The sequence below is a fragment of the Myotis brandtii genome, unplaced genomic scaffold (genome assembly GCF_000412655.1).
Source record: "Myotis brandtii unplaced genomic scaffold, ASM41265v1 scaffold781, whole genome shotgun sequence".
In the NCBI taxonomy this organism is placed as follows: Eukaryota; Metazoa; Chordata; class Mammalia; order Chiroptera; family Vespertilionidae; genus Myotis; species Myotis brandtii.
In genome coordinates this window covers 770,028-788,898 of record NW_005371136.1, presented here as the reverse complement: position 1 = coordinate 788,898, position 18,871 = coordinate 770,028, and the positions used below count along the sequence as shown (strand labels likewise).

Here is an 18,871-nt window from a genome sequence, read left to right as displayed (position 1 = left end):
ACCCCGTTCACCCAGTGCAACTTTCCTCTCAGGAAAGGTAGAAATTGGTCCCATTCTGCATGTCTGGGCCTCTGTGCTTCACCATGCAATCTTTGAAACATGTCTAAATGTAACTATGTGAAGAAATTATTGCAATTTTGAAACATCCATTTCTCCCACAATCTGAGGAGTTTGTTTCAAGTTTAATCTATACCTGCATACCTGCTTCTGCCAAGGACTCGAGCCCTTTTACAGATTAAAACTCAGTTAAAAAAAAATAGGTAAATGAATGGATGGACAAATAGACAGAGAGACAGACAGCTAATCCATTTAAAAAAATAGCTGACGGAAAATATGTGTCAGGCACCTGGCTTGAGCAGATGAGGATGTTGAGACAATGAATTGAACTTTAAGATAGCTGGCACCCGAGACTGGGGAGGAAAATATGATAGATTACGTAGCTTTAATTTCCCTTTTCACACCAGAGCTTTATCTATAGAGACAAATGTTGTCTGGCAATAATCTCATGCAAGAGATTTTCATTTGGGTTTCATTGGAAAGGTGTTACATGAGAAGTAGACAGCGTCACTCATTATGGTTTCCAAATACAGAAAGGCTTTGTCAATGTATAAAGTCCCTGTGAAATGTCTTGTGAAGGCGAATGGTATCTCAGAAACGTTTCTTCCAGTCACGCTGGAGACAGGGCCCAGCGCTTTGGCTCCCAGGACACGGCGCCCAGACGCCGCCTTAAGAGTGTGGATGTACACCCTGTGGGGCCCCCAACGAGCCTCCTTCCTCCATTGTCAGATGTGTTAAAGCCAAGTTTGGGCACAGGTTGCCCCCACGCATGGATGAACCAACCTCCAGACCTGCTTCTGTGGTGCTGCAGGCTGTCAGTGTGCTTAGAGGGGGCAGACTGGCATCTTGTTCTGGAAGGTTTCAAATCCAGTGTGTTCTGTTGCCCAGAGGGCAGCAGGGCCTCAGCTGCAGGCGTTGTGTCTACAGATGGAAATGCTGCTGCTGCTTTTCCCTCTTTTTCTGGAAGGAGTTCAGCAGCATCTCCAGCTCCAGAACCATAACAGAGATTCCAGGACCTGAGAGGCAGCCCTCCAGCAACGTGGATGCTCATTGGAAATGGTATCGTCCAGGGTGAGAATGGCATTGGGAGCCAAGAGGCAAATCCTGGGCTGTTTGTTGACACAGAAGAGAGCTCGGGAAGCAATTAGAGCCTGAGAACAACACTGAGTTGAATGCTTATAATAAAAACAGCCAGAATGCAGGAAACCCCAGCGTCATTCCAAAAGGTTTGAGGCAGACTCTTTCCATTTTAGGGAGGAATCAAGATGAAGACAAAGATAAAATTAGGTTAGTAAGATGAAGTGTGGCACCAGAGAGCTTTTCCGGAAATGCATGCCACATGGTCCTGTGGAAGCTGGGTGAGCCCTGCAAGGAGAATGAGCCAACCCCCACTTCTCCCCACCCCTGCACTCCCACCATTCACCTCACCCCTCCCTCTGTGGCAGCACACCCAGGTAGCAGGCTCTGGATCCATCCACACTCACCACAACCTCCCCATCCCACAGAACCCCACATCCTGGCTAGGTTGGCCCCCTTCTCTTTTGGTAACTTTCATCCTGTGTGGGGATGAGGGCAAGGGGCTTGGGAGAGATCCTGGCAGGAAGGAGGACCAGCAGGCTGAGAGGGAATTAGAATTCTGGGTGTATTCCAGGGAAACTCCCGTCCTGAGATATAAATAGAGGGCAGAAGGCAGCCAGGGGCTGGGAAGTAGGATCTGGAATCTTTGCCTTCAATTTGCAAGTGATGATAATGTCCCTGGGGCTAACATCTGGATAACAGAGCACACATACACACAGCATTTGACGTTTTCACCAACACGATGACAAAAATAATTATCTCAATTTTACAGGCCTGGAAACCCAGCCCTAGGGAAGTGAAATGAGTTCCCTGAAGAAGCAGCAAAGTGCAAAAGTGAGATTTGAACCTTCTGCTCCCACAACGTACGTTGATGATAAATTGAACTTTAGCAATTATTTCACAGGCTGGAGAATTAACAAACTAAGAAGAAAAAAAGAATATACAGAAAAAATTTTTACCTGTGTAAAAGTAATCCCACTTAAATCCCCTGATGTGAACTAATAACTGTGGGACTCGGTTCGATAATGGATATAATGAACCATGTCTGACTAATATATTTCTTACAAGTTTTATTTGATTATTATAATCTAACAAGATCTACACACTAATGACTTTTTTCACAAATTATGCACTTCACAGTGTCTGCTTACAATATTCTCTAAGAGATTAAGGTAATCGGTTATTTTGTAAAGCTTCAAGGGCTCATAGTAATTCACAGGACGAGGTGTAAAACAAATTTCAAGACATAGTCTTTGCTCCAAATTGACTCTGCATTTCCTGTAAGGACAACAGTATCATATGAGACAACTTGGCATCTTTATATTTGGTCCTTAAGATTCAGTTCCCCAAAGGGAGGCTCTCAGCACACACACACACAAATGGGGGTGTGGGTGGATGGTCAGGACTCAGTTTCTGTACACTGCCACCAGGTGGAGGCAGAGTGCCATGGGCTGTGAAGCCTGAAGGAGTAGGTGGAGGATTTGCTAAAATTAGCTTGTGTTCTGGGTTCAAACTCTAGAGCAGTGGTTCTCAACCTTCCTAATGCCGCGACCCTTTAATACAGTTCCTCATGTTGTGGTGACCCCCAATTTCATTGTTACAAATTGAACATAATTAAAGCATAGTGATTAATTACAAAAACAATATGTAATTATATATGTGTTTTCCGATGGTCTTAGGCGACCCCTGTGAAAAGGTCTTTCGACCCCAAAGGGGTCGTGACCCACAGGTTGAGAACCGCTGCTCTAGAGATTTACAATCACAGATTTTTCTGTTTCTTACGTACTAGAAACATGTACTGGAATAGCAAAATGCAAGCAAGCTATAAACATTTTAAATAGCTCTTTAGAGGGGTTTTTACAAATGAGAACTATTATTACACCTTTCCCTTCAATCTCTTAAGGTTCCTTTCTCACAGATGCCTTCAAAGAAAATTACTGGCTACTCCTTATGCTGCTTGAATGTGAAATTTCCCCAAATCTCTGGGTTGTGTTTGGCAAAAAGCTTCCCAAGTACAGTTTTGATGAGCTCTCTCCCCATCTCTTCTCTCAGCTCATGTAAGAAAGCTAAAGGGAATTTGCAGGGTGGCCGTGGGGAAGGCGACGGAAGGTGGTTTTAGCACAGAAAGTTCCACACCCGGGAAAAAAAATATAGCTTCTCATTTCAGACTCTCTGGTTTATTTCTTGTCATTGGGCGGGGTGGGGGAAGGGGTGGGAAGGGGAAGTGCCCTGCCATTTGCTGAAGAACACAAATCCCACGTAGAGAAACCCTTGTTTAGCATGAGGCTCTGCTGCTCGGTGAGGGGTGTGCTTTGTATTTTGCATGGAGGCAAAATACAAAGGATGTACAGCTGTGTACAAATGTGTGTGCTGGTGAAGGGGCCATGCAGAGCAGTGGGCCAACCTGTCAGGTAAATAGACTGGGCCTGGAAGAAGTCTCTCAGCTCATCCCGCCAACCTCTGAGGCTGACCCTTGAGGCCGGGCCTCGAGGAGGCTGCCCTGCGGGTGGGAAGGAAGCAGGAAGGAAATCAGCGCAGCTGGGAGAGGATGCAGGCTTGGGGGGAAGGCTCCGGGGAGGGGTATATTTAGCCCAGCTGTTAATAGCTGACCCCCTTGGGTCTCCTCAGGAATGTAGCCAGGAGAGTTCCTTCCAGAGTCAGGAGCGAAATCAAAGGACAGGCTTAGAACTCGAAAAGAAGAATATCCTAAAGGAAATGAGCCCAGAAAGGGCAACTCCACAGTGATTGGATGAAAATGGTAATGTTATCCTGTGAATTGCTTTCTTGAGCAGTTTATATTTGTTTTCTGTGTTCTTTCATGGGATCAGTTCACTCCTAACTGAGCTTTTCTTTAGGACAAGTGATCTTTCTCAAGTCCATGTTCTCGTGCACACAGTGCCAACAAACCCTGCTCCACACACCTGTCACCTGCCAGCGCATGTTAATGAAGAAACTAATGGGATGTGGTAATGTTCTTAAAAACCGAGATCTGGCCCAGCGGGTGTGGCTCAGTGGTGGAGCATTGACCTATGAACTAAGAGGTCACCGTTCAATTCCTGGTCAGGGCACATGCCTGGGTTTCGGGCTGGATCTCCAGTGGGGGGCATGAAGGAGGCAGCTGATTGACGATTCTCATCATTGATGTTTCCATCTCTCTCTCCCTCTCACTTCCTCTCTGAAATATATATATATATATATCTCCAAGATCTGGCAAGAATTACTCCAAGAATAAACCAGAGATGCTGGACATGGAGACAATATCACAGCAGGATGGTAGGGCTGTCTCGCCCCAAGGCCCTGCGTGGGTACAGACAAGGAACAAAGGCAGCCACACAATGGCACAAACACTATTAGAGCAACACTTTATTTATTGGATCTGAGGCTGGGGCACTAAAGACAACTGAGAAATATGGTTGAGTCCCTAACTCAACAATGAATAAGCAGGCTCTAATTTACACTGCAGGGGTGTAGCCAGCCACATACTATGTAAATAGCTGTAGGTCCCTTTAAGAGAAGAAATGGTATGAAGACAAAGCCCTTTTGTACCACTGACTGAGGCCTACCTTGATCTGCGGAGAATAAAAGAGAGGCCACCTGGATAGATTTTCCAGATAAAATACAGCACACCCGGTGACATTTAAATATCCAATAAACAGTGAAAACATGCTGGTATAAGTATGTCCCAAATATTGTCTAGGACGTACTTACACTAAAAGACCTATCCATTGTTCATCTGAGTTCACATATAACTGGTCGTCTTGTGTTTTTATTTGCTGAATCTGGTAACTCTACTCCTGGGAACAAAACAGAAAGGATTGTGAGAGGGGAGAAGAGTGCTGTTGTCACTAAGGCAAAGGAGCAGGAAGTTGGCAATGCCCCAGAGAAGCGAGAAGCTCAAACAGGGAGGGAGCCCAGGAGTGTGGGGAAGAAAGGCTGGATTCCACAGCAGAGGCTCCCAGGAACCCCTCCAAAAAGCTTCAAAGCTTTCCAGCTTGCCTTGTTCCTGCTGGAGTGAACAATCAGGCACTGAAGACTGTTTTATTGGCCGTGATGGGACATATAATGTTTCCTTTTATTTGGTGGAAGACCAGCCTTTAGAAAGAAGCAGGCAAAATTCTTCTGATTAAAGATCTACTCAAATGAAAGCAAAGGGGAGTGGGGGTAAGGTTGGGGGAGCTATAAAACCAGGAGGATGAAAGAACAGGAGGGAATACAGGAAACAGACTGCAGCAGATTTCTGGAAGGTGAGAGCAGGTGGGTGGAGGAGAGGCAACAGCTCTCAGTGGAAAGCTCACGGAGATTTCAGGTGCCTAAGTTCAGAGAAGCCAGGAGTGCCAAAGGAAAGAAGTGGGCCCAGCTGGTGTGACTCAGTGGCTGAGCGTCAACCTATGAACCAGGAGCTCAAGGTTCGATTCCCAGGCGGGGCACATGCCTAGGTTGTAGGCTGGATCCCTAGCGTGGGGCATGCAGGAGACAGCCGATTATTGATTCTCTCTCATCATTGATATTTCTATCTCTCCCTCTCCCTTCCTCTCTGAAATAAATAAAAATATATTAAAAAATAAAAAAGAAAAGGAATTGGGTTTGTCATTGAAAAGTGGAAACTGACAGCCCTCACTAGTGGCTGATGGGATGTCCCTGGGCCAAGAGATCAGAGGGTTGTTCGCAGAAACTGAAAGGGAGAGGCATCAGACTTCAACAAAGGACAGAAGAAAGTCCTCTGGGCTGAAAGTGGAGCAGGAGGAATGGAAGTCTGCAAACGGACTGACTGGAGCCCAGGCACCTTCCTCTGCCCTGGACGCAGACAAGGCCCTGCCCCAGCCCCAGAGGAAGAACCCCGCATGTCACCCTCCCCCTGCCCCAGGACACAAATATAACTTCCAGAACTTCCCATCCACTTATTGATGCCATAATCTTAACTACAAACAGACTATCAAGCACCGTCAACCACTGGAGGAACTTTCCCTCCTCCCCGCAAAGTCTCTCTCTCTCTCCCCTCAAAGAAACCAAAATAAGCAGAAAAAAGAAAAAGAAGGAAAGAAAGAAAGAAAGAAAGAAAGAAAGAAAGAAAGAAAGAAAGAAAGAAAGAAAGAAAGAAACTAGATGAATAGGCAATAAGGTCGAATATAGGTTAAAAAAATTAGCTTCTAATTAGTCCCCTCAAATATTTGAGAAGATATTATATACTCTCCCCCCAAAATAAATGGAATGTGATAAAATGAAACAACTACAAAACAAAATAACTGTGGAAATTTAAAGCATGATACAAAATAAAAACTCTATTGAGGCTTAGAATATAAAGAAGAAGGTACCTCTCATAAACTAGAACAAAAATACAAAGATAGAGAAAATATGAAAGACATAGAGAATCAGTTCAGGAGGACCAATATATCACCTAATGGCCTTTTCAGAAAACAGAATCAAGAAAACAGAGGGCAGGAAACTATATTAAAAAAAAAAAAGATCTTTACAGAACTGATGACAGCTAACATTTATCAGGTGGCAATAACCCTGAGGTAGCAACTGTGATTATCCCCATTTTACTGGTGAATAAACAGGAGCACAGAGCGGTAGAGGTTAGGTAACTTGCCCAGTGCCCTGGGGCCAGCAGGGCCAGGACCAGGATCAATCCCAGAGTTCAGCCCCAGAGCCCAAACTCTTGAACTTAATGTTTTCATCTGGATTCCCTATGAAACTGAGCCAAAGGCATAGGTTTATGTGCTAACCCTTTATTAGGAGGAAAATCCCAGGACAGCAGGGATGAGGGCAAAGAGGGAGGAAGGGAGAAATGAGGGAGAATAAATAGAAGAGAGGGTGCTCTCAGGCTGGCCATGGATTCTCACAAATGCAGCTGATTGCTTTTCAGCCTCTCAACTCAACTAGGAGGAAATAGGAACATTGATCTCCTGGCTCCCATTTCCATTAGTCAAACTTGCCCATTAGATTTTAACCCTTGCTCCCCTGCCCACACACACACACACACATACAGACTCCTTGGTGGCTCCCCCGGCCCTTCCAGAGCCCACCAAGGAAGCCAGATCTCATTGCAGAAGCACGGTGTCCAGATGAGTGACAAAAGCCGGCAGACTCCTATGTTTGCATGTCTGCTGGCAGGATCTCGGGCCCTGCCTGGGAGGCAGCAGGCACATATGGGTGCTGAGTAGACCCCAGAGTCTCATGCATCAGTGTGAACAGGGAATCCCTAGGGCAGGAGACGAAAGATAAGTAACATGAGATATGAGCCAGGGTCCTATTGAAGCAGGCCTGTGAGTGACAGGAAGGATTGGAGCAGCTGCCACTGAGAGCCTGCCCAGCCACGTAGGTGGTGACAGAGACAGAACTCAACAGTGATGGAAACCTCCCCTCCGGGCAATGAGCATGTTAGCTGGTGCCAGGTGATCTTCCTGGAGGGCCGTCTGTGAGAGAAGCCAGACCTCTGGGAAAGATACATACTTAAGTGAGCACGGCATCCTTCACTACGCTGAGTGCACAGACCTGAACGCTGACGATGACTATGTCATTATAGCAAAACCTTGTACCGAGGTGCCACCCTGTGCCAGGCACTGTTCTACACGCTACATTTAGTTATTTACTTTAATCCCACAGCAATGTCATGAGATTCCTCATGATTTTACAGGCAAAGATACCTTCAGGGACAGGTGAGTAACTTAACCAATGCCATAGCTGGTAAGGAGGGAGCCAGACTTTGAATCTGGACCATCTGACCCTGGTGTCAGCACACTTCACTGTCAAAAGCCCACTGGATGATCAGCAAACAAATGAAAAAGACCTCCCAAAATGTGAAAATGAGGAACATCAGGAATAAAAGCTGATTCTAAAAGCTTCTAGGGGAACAAATCATAACAGAATGAGAATCAGAATGGCATTATGGTCTTTTCAACAGCCAGGTAACAGTGGAGCAACAAGTTTAAAATACAAAACAAAATAAATTTCAACCTAGAATTTTACATCCAGTCAAATTGTCAATCAAGTATGAAAACAGAATAAAGAGATTTTCAGATGTGTTTGTTTTATTTTATTTTGAATAGCTACTTTTTTAAAAATTACAGTTTGCATTCAACACTATTTTGTATTAGTTTTAGATGTACAGTATAGCAGATAGATATTACACAGTGTTCCTCCTGATAATTCAGTGCCCACGGTACCATAGGTATTTGTTACAATATTGGTACTAAATTCCCTGTCCTCTACCGTATTTCCCTATTATTTTGTAACTATCAGTTAGTACTTCTTAATCCCATCACCTATTTCACCCCAACACTCCTCCCCTCCCCTCCCCTTCCCTCTGGCCTCCATCAGTTCTCTGTCTAAGTAAGTCTGTTCAACAGCTAATGTACTTTTACTGCTCCCTTTGTGTGCCTTCCTCAATCTTCCCAGGCCATCAATTTACTTACACACCTGCGAGTCCAAGCTAATTGAGTGAGCTTCCCTGTCTCTAGACACATTTTCCAAACCAAACAGCCAAAACTGGACTTTGGCTTGTGGGCTTTCTGGTCAGAGCTGGTAGTTCTGGTTCCAACCCCCTTTTAGTTGAGGGGGAAGTGAGTATGAATAAGAATCACCTAGGAAACTTGGTGAAAAGCAGAGGCAATGACCCTGCTGTACTTCAACAAGTCTAGCTCTCTGTACTCTTTTTTCTTTCTCACAAAGAATGCTTTTAATGTTTCATTAATATAAATGATGCTTTCTCTATTTCCTTTGTTTGTGGTTGGTTTGTTATGTTTTGGTTTGTTTTGTTTGCAAATACCCTTTACTAAATTAAATCATTTCTTTCTACTTCTAGGTTACTAAGTGCTTGTAATAATTGGATAACATTTTTTGCATCTATTAAAATTATTGCATGATTTCCCTCTATTTGACTAGTAATGTTAAAATAAACTTAACTTTCTAATGTTAATACCTTGCATTATTGAATATATCATTTGCAATGATATACTATTATTTTTATACTCTGTTAAATTTGATTAGCTTCTCTTTTTACTTATGTTGCTATTTTAAATATATATATTTTTATTGATTTCAGAGAGAGGGAGAGAGATAGAAACAGGCTTGTGGGCTTTCTGGTCAGAGCTGGTAGTTCTGGTTCCAACCCCCTTTTAGTTGAGGGGGAAGTGAGTATGAATAAGAATCACCTAGGAAACTTGGTGAAAAGCAGAGGCAATGACCCTGCTGTACTTCAACAAGTCTAGCTCTCTGTACTCTTTTTTCTTTCTCACAAAGAATGCTTTTAATGTTTCATTAATATAAATGATGCTTTCTCTATTTCCTTTGTTTGTGGTTGGTTTGTTATGTTTTGGTTTGTTTTGTTTGCAAATACCCTTTACTAAATTAAATCATTTCTTTCTACTTCTAGGTTACTAAGTGCTTGTAATAATTGGATAACATTTTTTGCATCTATTAAAATTATTGCATGATTTCCCTCTATTTGACTAGTAATGTTAAAATAAACTTAACTTTCTAATGTTAATACCTTGCATTATTGAATATATCATTTGCAATGATATACTATTATTTTTATACTCTGTTAAATTTGATTAGCTTCTCTTTTTACTTATGTTGCTATTTTAAATATATATATTTTTATTGATTTCAGAGAGAGGGAGAGAGATAGAAACATCAGTGATGATAGAGAATCATTGATTGGCTGCCTCTTTCACGTCCCCAGGGAGGGGGGAATAGAGATCGAGCCATGGCCTCCTAGTTCTTAGGTTGATGCTCAACCACTGAGCCACACCAGTCTGGGCTATGTTGGTATTTTATTTTTTTTTTAATATATTTTATTGATTTTTTACAGAGAGGAAGGGAGAGGGATAGAGAGTTAGAAACATCGATGAGAGAGAAACATCGATCAGCTGCCTCCTGCACACTCCCCACTGGGGATGTGCTCGCAACCAAGGTACATGCCCTTGACCGGAATTGAACCCTCGACCCTTGAGTCTGCAGGCTGATGCTCTATCCACTGAGCCAAACCGGTTAGGGCTATGTTGGTATTTTAGATGTAAACTTCTAAGTACTGCTTTGCTTCACCTCACACTGTATTTATTCCCATCCCCTACCACCTCCCCTTTGGCAACCATCAGCTCATGGATTTCAAGTTCTTTTCACAATTCTGCTTCTTGGCACTTGACCAGCTCTTCATGAATTCCCATCCTAAGAGGCTAAGGGATTTAGAATCAAACTCCCCGCTTTGACTTCTCACCTGTGTCTCCTGTTTGCACCCCATCTTTGGTTTTGACTATCTGGTAACCTCTGGTTCCCCATTTGAACATGACCCATAATTCACCCAGTTCACTTTCTGTCATTGACTTTGATATCGCAAACTTCCTCCTATTCCCTGCTCTTTCCCCCAGTTTATAACACAATGGCTCAGAAGGATGGATTTAATCAAATAATTACAGAAAATATAATCAGTTGTAACTTTGTGACTCTGACCAAATCACCTCACTTCTCATAGTTTCCTTATCTGTAAAGTGAGAGGTTGAGTCTAGATGATCTTTAATCTCCTTCCATCTCCAGCATCCTGTCATTTGTATCCGGATTGCAAGGCTGAGCTGGCAGAAGTGTATAAAAATAATCACAAAGGAAGTGATGTAATCTATTCTATGATTAAGGAAAATAATTCCTTGAAGTTATATCAGCTCCCATTCCCTTTAAAAAGAAACTTGAAACTCTAAGCCTGAAACCTAAAGAATCAAATGTGTGTATCAGAATCAAGCTAAAAGAAAGCTCAAATGCAGAGCAATGGGTTCCATAGTCATTGAGCTAGTCAGTCTTGATCAAGCTTCTCTTATGAACCCTTTTATGAGAGAGATATTCAAATTCAGATACAATAATGGCTCAGGTGACCTCTAAATACAAAGGAGAGAGTTTGATTTTAAATCCCTTAACCTCTTAGGAGCGATAGAGAGTAGCTGGAAACAAAGACAGAGGCTCCCATTAAGAAAGATGGGCCCAAATGACAAAAAATAAAATAAGAGCCCACAATGCAGGAGAAAGGGGGTGGGGGGGTTTCACTGTTCCTTTTTTCTTTCTCCCAAGGTGTACTGCGCCAAACTGTGTGAATTAATCCACTTGCCAAGTGGGTCTTAGAACCAAAAGAGAAAGAATGCTGTACCTTTTAATCACTGACAGGGAAGATATAAATGGCAGGTTTAACGGACTTTCTAGAGTTAAAGAGAAAATCGTGTTAGATAAATGAGATCCCAGAGCCCTCATGTCACTAAGCAGATTAGCATTGATGGAACCTTGCAATTGTATCCCAGTGAGATGCACTAGAGTCCAAGGAGGTCAGTCCTTTTTGAGTATTAATAATCTGTAAGTTTTTCACAAGTACAAGAAATTAAGCAAATGTGGTATATCTTGAAGTAGTACATGCACACACATGTGCGCACACACACAAATATATTTTGAGAAGCATAAAGTAAACAGAATGCCAAAAGGACAGAAATGAACCTAGAAAATCCTAAAAGAGAATGAGAAATCACTAAAGATTCTCAAGCTTTTTCTAAAACCAAATTGATTTTTCTTTAAAGATAGATAACTCCAACCTACTAATGGATTAATTCTCGTGTTATGGCATCGGTTCTTAAACTGGGGCACATAGAGACACAATAATAAAGGTATTCCTTGGTGATGAGTAGTTTTCAACCATAAATATATTCAATACATATTTATTGAATGGATAGGGAATATTTACTGAAACTTCCCAATGTGCCAGGTATGTCACTCAGTACCTTACATATTTTGAGCCATTTCACGACAACCCTGTGAAGTATGAACTACCAGTGGCCACATTTCAGGTGAAGAAGTTGGCATAGAGAGCTTAGGAAACACACCCAAATTTCATAGTTTAGTCAATGTTCTGAACTATGGTTGATCCATCAGCAGGAGTAAGAAAGGTGCCCCATCCCTATTCATGTCTGGAATTAGATAAACAGATAAACTGATAAACTGAGGGGGGCCTGGAAACATTCGTGAGAGGTAGGCAGGCATTTAAGGCCATGTAGTAGAGTGAATTGTTAAAAATAAGAACTACTGCCTGGTGGAGGTGGCTCAGTGGTTGAACATCGACCTATGAATCAGGAGATCATGGTTTGATTCCCGGTCAGGGCACATGCCCGGGTTGTGGGCTCGATCCCCAGTGAGCAGCATGTAGGAGGCAGCCAGTCAATGATTCTCTCTCATCATTGATGTCTCTATCTCTCTCTCCCTCTCCCTTCCTCTCTGAAATCAATAAAAAATACTTTAAAAAATAAAACTACTTAGTATTATACCTTATTTTTCAAAATATTTAAACACTAACCGAGTGTGGGCACTGATTGATCAATAAATGGTGCCAGCCACATTACTGGTCAGTCATCTCTGGGCCACCAATGGCATATCCTAGAATTAACATCTTTCTCCCCTTTCACTTAGGAAAGGATCCTGGTGCTGTGTAACAAAACAGCTTTTACATCCTAGGCACATGGAAGAGGATTCACCTCTCTGGCTTCCAGTGGAGGTTTTGGGGTTCATTGGGTGACCTGGGTCCGTTGGTGGGTAATGGTTGCTGGATGTCTGTCAGACCCAGTGTAAAACACCAGTTTAAAGACTATATTGTACACTTGCCTAAAGCTTTTCAAATTGAATAGTAAGAGGCAAAATCAAGGGGTTCCTACATCCCCTTGGAGCCAGAAGCCCTTGTGCCTAGCAAAGAGGTTGTCAGTGTCTCCCTGAAGTGGGTCTGGGTGTGTGTCTGATGTGTGTGTGTTGTAGTGGGGGAAGAGGAATGGAATCAAAGAAGTTCCCCACAAGCCCCCAAAATGTCTTTGAAATTTCATAAAACCTTTGAAATCTTTAAAAGCCATTCTCATTTATAATTCTTCCTCATAATAGGTCAGTCCTTTATTTAATACAAAAATTCCCTCCTGACATATTCAGTAAATCTGACACTCCAGAAAGAGGCCCATGGTTATCTAAAGCTTCATGAACCCCAGTTTAGACCCATATCTGGAACCTTGTGCATGTGTATCTCAAAAGAGGAACAGGGCTGGTGGAGAGATCACTGTTTAGCAAGTGAGGCTGTGTCCCACACACCCATAGTGCTTGGTACGCTGAGGATACTCTGAACAAGCCAATGAAAAAAATAAACAAATCAATCAATCAATGAACATATGAGCAAAGAGGTGGTGACTCCTTGTAGAATACCAGTTTCAAGGAGGCCTACCCATGTTTGTTATGACCTGTCTAGACTGCAGAATGTGAGAATTTTCCCTGAAGCCCAAGGCACCAGCCAAACACTTTCAGAACAGACCCTGGAGATACTACATGATGAATCTAGCAGGAACAATTAATCACCTGGGAAAACAGAACCTGAACCTGAGAGACGAAGCAGCTGACAAGAGGGGAATTCTATATGGAAAACACGGGTGTTAAACACCCACCGCCTGTGGCAGGAGAATAAATCATGTTGCCAACAGCAATTGGAAGATAAGGGAAGGTTAAGGAGAAGAGAACTGGAGATCCAGCAACCACAGAAAACTTCCTCAGGTGGAAGGGGCCATCACACCACCTGGGCTGGGACCCTCCCAACCTGCAGAAGGAGATACATCAGGTGCCCTGAAGTCAGCTGCGGTGACCCAGCTCAAAGCCAAATGATGAGAAGGCTAACAAAGGGCACGAACAGAGGTCTCCTCTCCTCAAAGGGCTGGGCAATTGCCTGGCAGAGTGGCATAAGAGAAGGGGAAGAACTGCCGTGCAAATTCAGCTATTTGGCAGCCAAGTAATTGCATGCCATTTTTTACCCCAGCATGGAATACTTGCATTTTTGTGAACTTCAAACATGAAGAATGTAGCCTTTGTGCATTCTGTGAACTTTCAAAGTAAAAATAAGAGGAGGAAACCAAGATGGCAGCATAGGTAAACACCGGAAATTGCTGACTCCCACAACAACTTCAAAAATACAACGAAAAGACAAAACGGACATCATCCAGAACTACAGGAAGGCTGGCTGAGTGGAAATTCTACAACTAGAAGGAAAGAGAAAAGCACACTGAGACTCAGAGGAGCTTCGGAAGTAAAGTGCAGAGGTACAGAGGCTCGAGCACGCGAGGAAAGGGGCTGGCACCTGAGGACACCGCTGTCTTTTTGAATTGGGAGGGAGTCACAAGCTCCCGACTGCTCTGAACTCCAGTTCTGGGAAGTCTCTGGGGACCCAGGACTCATACGGGGAGAAACTGGACTGTCTGGCAGCGGGCAGAACTCAGAACTTGAGAGTGTCTTTCCCTCAGAGGTGCTTGCAGCCATTATTGGGACACTGAGACACAGGGCCCCTTAGGGCAGGGCTGAGGATCAGCCATAGCTGCTTGCTCTGCCCTGTTGATCCCCTGAGACCCCGCCCCACCCAGGCTGATCCAAGAGCCAGTGTACCCAGTGGTCAGAGTGGGACCACCCAGATTACAACTCCTCAGATTCATAAGGAACACACTCAGGGGGCAGACTCAGTGAGCACCAAAGCCCCACTGAAGCAAGTCTTGCCCCAGAAGGGTGTCTTCAGCACAGAAGTTCTCCCACTGCAGACACAGCTGATTCTCACTGCCAATTGGCCTGGAGGTCAATTCCTCCCAGTGACACCTAAAACAATCAAGGCATAACTACAACAAGACTGTGCACAAAGCCCACAAGGGGGTGCACCAAGAGTGTCCACCTCAGGTAACTGGGGAGGCTGAGCCACTGGGCCCTGTAGGACACCTAGCACACAAAACCACTCTACCAACACAGGGAAGCAGACAAAATGCGAAGACAAAGAAACAGGTCACAAATGACAGAAATGGAGGACAGCAAACGACTGGATATAGAGTTCAAAACCACGGTTCTAAGATTTTTCAAGAATTTTATGGAAACCGCCGATAAATGTATTGAGATCCTTAAGAAATCTAGTGAGACCCTCGATGTTGTGATAAAGGACCAACTAGAAATTAAGCATACACTGACTGAAATAAAGAATATTATACAGACTCCCAACAGCAGACCAGAGGATCGCAAGAATCAAGTCAAAGATTTGAAATACGAAGAAGCAAAAAACACCCAACCGGAAAAGCAAAATGAAAAAAGAATCCAAAAATACGAAGATAGTGTAAGGAGCCTCTGGGACAACTTCAAGCGTACCAACATCAGAATTATAGGGGTACCAGAAGAAGAGAGAGGGCAAGATATTGAAAACCTATTTGAAGAAATAATGACAGAAAACTTCCCCTACCTGGTGAAAGAAATAGACTTCCAAGTCCAGGAAGTGCAGAGAACCCCAAACAAAAGGAATCCAAAGAGGACCACACCAAGACACATCATAATTAAAATGCCAAGAGCAAAAGACAAAGAGAGAATCTTAAAAGCAGCAAGAGAAAAAAAGTCAGTTACCTATAAGGGAGTACCCATACGACTGTCAGCTGATTTCTCAACAGAAACTTTGCAGGCCAGAAGGGAGTGGCAAGAAATATTCAAAGTGATGAATAGCAAGAACCTACAACCAAGATTACTTTATCCAGCAAAGCTATCATTCAGAATTGAAGGTCAGATAAAGAGCTTCACAGATAAGAAAAAGCTAAAGGAGTTCATCACCACCAAACCAGCATTATATGAAATGCTGAAAGGTATTCTTTAAGAAGAGGAAGAAGAAAAAGGTAAAGATAAAAATTATGAACAGCAATACATAATCTATCAACAAGTGAATCTAAAAATCAAGTGAATAAAAAATCTGATGAACAGAGTAAACTGGTGAATATAATAGAACCAGGGGCATGGAAAGGGAGTGGACTGACAATTCTTCCGGGGAAAGGGTTGTGGGGTACAGGAAGAGACTGGACAAAAATTGTACACCTATGGATGAGGACAGTGGGAGAGGTAAGGGAAGAGGGTGGGGTGGGAACTGGGTGGAGGAGAGCTATTGGGGGGGAAAAAGAGGAACAACTGTAATAATCTGAACAATAAAGATTTAATTTTTTTAAAAAAAGTAAAAATAAGAAACAGTCAATAAGATTATGACTGTTTTGTAAATTTGTAATCTGCCTTGATTCCTGGGCTAGAATTTGATGTATGTGGATTCTAACGTCTAAAAACCTGGGTAAATTATTACAAAATGTCCAGAATTGTCAAGTCTATTCTAGGAGACAGAAAGTAGATTCGTGGTTGCCCAAGATGGGGAGGGAAATTTGGGGGAAGTGGGAGTTTCTTTATGAGATGATGAAAATGTTCTAAAATAAAGTGTGGTGATGGTTGCACAACTGGGAACATACTGAGGATCTTTGGATTGTTCACACTGAGAAGGTGAGTTCTATGTGACTTATATCTCAATAAAGCCATTAAAACAAAACAAGAAAACCCTGGGTCAGGTCCTAACTGTGCCACTTACTAGTTATATGCCCTTGAGAAAGCCACTTACCTGTATCTCTGTTTCCTCATCTGTAAAATGGGGATGAGATGACAGCACCAGCTATCTCATAAAGGAGATATGAATCCTCAGTGAGATCACATCTGTGATGAGACTGCACACAATGTCCTGTACATGGTAGAGATGAAATAAATGTTAGCTACCTGTCCACTTGTCCCAATGTAACAAATAAATGCATTCATTTGAGAAGTGAGTTTGGGGGGGCGGGGGGGAGGGATTAGATTGATGGTTCCCCATAGAGGGCGCTCAGGCCTCCAGAGAGCCTAGAAATTAGTCATTGGGCTTCCTCTGGCTATTTCCTGCAGGAGAACCTACCTAAAGCTGCAGTTATCTGAGATCAGGCTGCCCCTGACTGAGAAACACATCAATTTTCTTTGCTTTGGGCTAAAAGAGATGAACTCAGCACAGTTATTTGCCAATCAAAAGTTCAGCGTGGCCATTATGTAAGTCTTTGGTTAATTATGTAATTATTACTTGGTAAATTCTGTTCATCTGAAAGTCAGAAATCTTTCAAAACTCAGGGCCCAGGAAATGAACTAATAACAGGGTTTGAGTGGTGAAAGGGTTGAGAACCACTGAACTGGTGCCTCTGAGCTCTGTTGTTGAGATTTGGAGGATGGGTGTTGGCAGCGACAGGGAAGAAAGGCGTTCATGTCATTGCATGGTGCTGGAAGGGCAGCTCGGATGACAGCTTGGAGCACGAGAGGCCTGGAGTGTGTGGGGAAGAGAAAAAGGCCTCTGACTCCCATCTGGCTCCTTCTCAGCTGCTGAGACCTAGTTCAGGCTGCAGGATCCAGGGCGTTTTGAAAGCCACTCGAGGTAATCAGCTCACATTCCTGTCACTAAGGTATTCTTTTATTTGGTGACACAGCTGAGGTCAGAGCCATTGCCTTAGTCACTATTGTTTCATAACAAACAGAGCCTTAACATGGCCTGTTCTGCCTCCTAAATCAACTTGTCCGAAGCACTTTGAGTCTCCCACGGCATCTGCCAGGCTCAGCAGCCAAGTTGGCTGCTAGAAGGAAGCCCACCTGGGGACTTTGGTTCCAGGTGGATCGGATCCTGCTCAGGACGCTCAATGCCCCTGCTGGCAACGTACATGGCACCTTGGACACTGGCCCCTTCCTGGGCTTGGAGCTGCTCCTTTATGTGTCAGCTGGCAGAGAAAGACTTCTGTCCACAGAAGTTTACAGTATGAAAAGGGCTGACAAAAAAAAGGAGGAAAAAAAAGAAAAGTGCTGACAGCTGTCTTCCAAGTGGTTTCCTATACAGCAGTTATTCACTTAATGACTCGCCATGGTCCTTGGACTGATCTTTAGTATTAAAGTAACACAAAGAGAGCAACTTAACCCGGTCACGTGACTGATGCATAAAGCCATTCTCCTCTTGTAGATGGATCTGGCAGGGAAGCTCGCCAGCTGTGGTCCTGAATCAGGACGGAGAAGACTTAGGCAGGTGAAAGGTGGAAATTGTTAAGACTGCGCGGGGCAGCCATCTCCACCAGAGGGTCTGACTTAAGAGTAGGCTGAGAACTCTTAAAAGATGATGGCTAACGCTCCGGCCCCACTGCCAACCAAGACAGAGTCAGATGGACGTGCCCACCTTTGTCTCAGGGCCTCTCCTTCTTCTTAGTTTTCATGGTGACTGTGCCCTTGCAATCGATTGACATCATTTATCTTTAAATGAATTAAAATATGTAATCAAATTGGTCAAATCTCAGAGGCTTGAAAGCCAAGCTGTTTCTCTCAGATTCTGCGCATAACTGTTGGGATCCAGGTGGACCCTCCAAAGATAATTTATCTTCCCATTCTTTGAGGGGGTCTCACTGCAGCCTCTGAGCATTAAAAAGAGCAGACTAATATTTCCCGAGTGCCTCCAATGTGCCAGGCATGATGCTAAGTACTTGGCATGTGCTTACTAATCTGGTCCTCATTCAACCTCATGCGAAGGAGTCTGGCATTATCCCCTTTACAAATGAGGAACCTGAGGCACAGAGAGGCCAAGTAACTTGACAAAGGGCGTGCAGCTCCTAAGTGGAGGAGGCAGTCTAGCTTCAAAGTCAATACCCTAACCCCGTGGTCGGCAAACTGCGGGTCGTGAGCCACATTCGGCTCTTTGGCCCCTCGAGTGTGGCTCTCCACAAAATACCACGTGCGGGCGCGCGTACAGTGCGATTGAAACTTCGTGGCCCATGTGCAGAAGTTGGTTTTCGGCCTGGGTGAGTCTGTTTTGAAGAAGTACTGTTGATATTTGGCTCTGTTGACTAATGAGTTTGCCGACCACTGCCCTAAC

The 18,871-nt window shown here is 43.7% G+C and overlaps 1 long non-coding RNA gene across 1 annotated transcript in view; it reads right to left on the bottom strand.

Annotated features, from left to right (window-relative positions):
* Positions 1–16,922, bottom strand: part of LOC102261449 — a 22,054-nt gene extending 5,132 nt beyond the window's left edge. Inside the window, exons 1-2 of the long non-coding RNA XR_314542.2 lie at positions 16,895–16,922; positions 16,571–16,687 (exon numbers count right to left, since the gene is read on the bottom strand). This is a non-coding gene — a long non-coding RNA (uncharacterized LOC102261449). The remainder of the gene's footprint in view (positions 1–16,570; positions 16,688–16,894) is intronic.
* Positions 16,923–18,871: the final 1,949 nt, after the last annotated feature.